The sequence below is a fragment of the Crocodylus porosus genome, unplaced genomic scaffold (genome assembly GCF_001723895.1).
Source record: "Crocodylus porosus isolate Cpor-Errol unplaced genomic scaffold, CroPor_comp1, whole genome shotgun sequence".
Lineage (NCBI taxonomy): Eukaryota > Metazoa > Chordata > Crocodylia > Crocodylidae > Crocodylus > Crocodylus porosus.
In genome coordinates this window covers 2261949-2265855 of record NW_017728917.1, presented here as the reverse complement: position 1 = coordinate 2265855, position 3907 = coordinate 2261949, and the positions used below count along the sequence as shown (strand labels likewise).

At 45.1% G+C, this 3907-nt stretch overlaps 1 long non-coding RNA gene across 1 annotated transcript in view; it reads left to right on the top strand.

Moving 5' to 3' along the window:
- LOC109311444 overlaps positions 1–3907 on the top strand; it is a 17879-nt gene that overhangs the window by 7176 nt on the left and 6796 nt on the right. Inside the window, exon 2 of the long non-coding RNA XR_002101499.1 lies at positions 2346–2351. This is a non-coding gene — a long non-coding RNA (uncharacterized LOC109311444). The remainder of the gene's footprint in view (positions 1–2345; positions 2352–3907) is intronic.

Genomic DNA, 3907 nt, shown 5'->3' with positions numbered 1-3907 from the left:
GCAGGCGCAGGCGCAGGCGCAGGCGCAGGCGCAGGCGCACTGCGGCAGAGAGCTGAGCAGCAGAGCTTATAGTGGCAGTTTGACCGCTGCAATGATGCGAAGGGAGGGAGAGAACCCCTGAGAAAGGCATTGGTGAGAGCCAGCGCTGGGTGTGGTTCATGTTATAAGCCAGTGGGCTTCTTGCTTATGTTGCAGCCGCTTGGCTCATGTTTTGTTATTGTTGCACCGGAGGGCTGGGTGAGGCTGCAGGGGTGTGAGGAGGCCTCACAGGAGCTCCCCAATAACCGGGGGGTCCCAGATGCCCAGTAGTGGCACAGTGAGTGGTGCCAGTGGGGCACAGCTGTTTGTGCTGGGGAGGTGCGGTGTGAGGGGTTTTGGACCCTACCCTGTGAGGGCAGTATTTTGCCCAATGGGGCAAGCGGCCCAAGAAAGGGTCGAGGGGCCAGGCACAGCTGCGGCCACCTGAGCCCCAAGCACCGGGAAACGCGTGAGTGAGACCCCCAGACTGGGCGAAGAGCGCTGTATAGGCCCCAGAGTGGGCGAGGGCCCCCGAGAGGGCGGCAAGCACGTGGGGCACGGCAGAGACCCCCGAGAGGGACACGGGGCATAGAAAGAGTAAGACAGGCTGCAGTGGGGCATAGCCTGGGTGAGACAAACCCAGAGGTGCCAGACAAGGGGGCACTGGTTGTGAGGCTAACCCAGAGGCGCCAGGCAGGGTGCAGGGAGACAGAAGGATCAGATATTGTCCATGAAGAACTGCGAGGCTTGGGGCGTGCTAAAGGGGAGGTTGAAGGCACGCATTGCCCATAAGGCAGGGGTGCACTGGGGCACCCCAATCGGAACGGGGCATAGTGTGGAGTAGTGTCCAAGGCAAGACCAGGCAGCCTCCCTTACTGAACTTTGAACATCAAAGACGTGGTGGGTGAGTTGAGGGTGCTGAATCACCTAACTGGACACGGCAGGGGGCGCTAGCAGGATCACGGCTGCCCCTGCACCCACTCCGTGACACCCTGTCTTCTCTTTTTCTATCCAAGTAAACCTAGGTCTATCAATCGCTATGTAAAAATTATATTTCCTAGACCTCTTATTTTCATTGAGTTTTTGGGACTTGTTCCAATTTATCTACATCTTTCCTAAAATGTGATGCCTTAAACTAGATACAGTGTTTAGGTGAGGCCTCATCAGTGCCAAGTAGAGCAGAATAATTGCATTTTGTGGCTTGGGTCAAAATTGGCACCAAGGGACTCCCTTTCTATCCATGAACAGGTGAAGGGGATGGCAGTACAGAGGCAGAACATGTATATTTGGGCTTAGCCCCTTGAACTGATAGACTGGATTATTTTCCCCCAAGTTCATCCATGGAGGTTTTTAGCTAACGGCCCTGTAAACAGTGCTGAGCCATTCAATTTCTCCCATTAGGAAAAAAATGTTTTGCTGATCACTAGTGTTTTCTCTCTGAGGATCTGTGTATAGTTAACATTAATTAACTAAGCTTCAAAACCTCTCATGTAGGTGGCAAGCACCTCGAGGGGAAAAAAATCACAATACAGGGTTCTAATCCTCCCTATGAAAAGCGTTAACATGGAGAATTTCTAAAGGGTTTTTCACCTGTCACTGAAATGCAGCTGCTCCAGAAGTTGAACACAGCACATCATCACAAATGGTAAAAAATATGCAACAATTTGGGAAAGGAGGTGAGGAGAGAATATCTTTTTTTTTTCCTCCCCAAGACGGTGAAGGGGAAAAATGAAGCTGGCAGAACATAATTAGGCAGTTGGCCAGGACATGAGAATTATTTTAATTATAAGGCGTGGTCAGGACCTCATTTTTACACTTTTCCCAAAAGGCTAAACTTACAGCAGCTGCCGATGTCTACATTAGTATTAACTGAAAGGGAAGAGGTTGATGCACGCTGAATTGTAATAGCCCCAAAGATAGATTCAGCATTGTCACTAATAGTCTGACTCCACCTGTCCTCCTTCACTGTGAAGCCAGAGCAGCAGGCAACAGAGTTTTAGGTATATTTACAAAAAAGATGAAAGGTGGCGGGATACGGTACAGCTTACAATGAATACATGGCCCTTACCTCCCTTATTTGTGCAAATGGCTGGAATGGTGGCCCATGCTATGATGCCATGCATCATGAGATTCAAATGGGCTCTGACTAATAATTATGGGGAAGGCAGTAGAAAACAAACATCTAGAAAAAAAATAACATTACATTGCTAATTTGTGTGTGAAAATACCTTTTATTGTTGAAATATATAGTGTGGCTTCCAACCATCTTACACATCCACTCCCCCTTTTTTTATAATCAGTAATATTTACAAAGCTGTAAACATTAGACTGAGGTTGCATGCTCTTCAAGCCAGTGCCCTTGTTTAAAGACTTGCTTGCAAAGTCTCTAGAATACTGTTGATGATGTATAAATTATAAATAATAATAATGCTATTGGCAGATGTGCCTGCTTCAGCTACATTATTTCCAGAGGACATGTTTATCGATATTATAACCGCTACTGTCATTAAACAGAGTGAGAAACACATACACCTAAGATGTGAGAGGCATTAATATAATGAGCAAAATTGTCACATCAAACCCTTGCAAAAATGCAGGAAGGCATAGAATTACTACTCGGGATACTAATGGAGAAGAATGGCATATGAAATGGCTAACCCAAGAAGATAATGTATCAAATCATACAAGCCCTATTAACTGGTCTTGTATGTCAAAAACAGTAAATGCCACTGATGGAAAAACTGTTCAATCTTTTCTGAGAATTTGGCTCACTCATAAAAGAGTAATAACAATTGCTTTTGTTCCTACTATGCCACAGAGAGACAGAGAGGGTGAGGAAGAGCTAAAACTAATAACTTACAGGCAGAGCAGAAATAGCTGCTAAGCCATTGAAAAGGAGCAAATATTTACTGTGTATCCATTTCTTCTCCACATAATGTTTTTCATTGCAATGTATTACATTGCTTTCCTAGGTTTGCTGGGAGGATACAACTAATCCTCTCTTATTTGTGCTTGGACTATGCCACTTACAATTTTTTAGTATTTTGAATATTTTCCTTGTATATGTTCCTTCCTTTTGCTTAGGTCTTAAAAGTTGAGGACAGAGAATACACACAGATAAGGGCCTCCTTTCACTTTTTCTGTGTGTATTCTGTCTGTTCTCCCCAACTGGCTTACAATCCAGTTCTTCAACCTTTTCTTAAGTAACCAGTGCTCAGTCAAATAGTCCTGTTTTAAGTTAACTAAACCTGTTCAATAAGCCATGTGTTCATTGAGCAGTGAAATCCATTAAGACAATGTGCTGGAATGCTTGTTGCCTGAGATTTTCGAAGTCATTTGGGCACCTCATCTTGGTACATTTTGGGAGAATTAGACATTTGGACCCCTTAGGCATCTCTTAAAAGCTCAACCGGAACATTTTTGTTTTTGCTGATATTTTAGGATTGACCTAACTTGCTGCTAGATGTTGTAGCATTATAAATGGTAATTAGCTTGGTCCGTCTGTGGGACTTTGATACGTTTCCTAGAGTTATCAGAAACTCAACAGTTTCATGTCTCAAGTGTTCATGGGATGTCTTTGGCATGAAAGGCTTGATCCAAACACACTGACATCAGGAAAAAGACTCCCATGGATGTCAATAGACTTTGAATCAAGTCCCACAAACACAAATGCCTCACCCTGAGAACCCTTATCCATATATGCAACAGAAGGCTACCAGCAGTTTGCTAGTCATAGATTTCATAGACATTAGGGCTGGAAGGGACCTCGGAAGATCGAGTCCAGCCCCCTGCCCAAAGGGCAGGAAGTCAGCTAGGGTCATAGGATCCCAGCAAGATAAGCATCCAATTTGCTCTTGAAGGTGTTCAATGTAGGTGCTTGAACCACCTC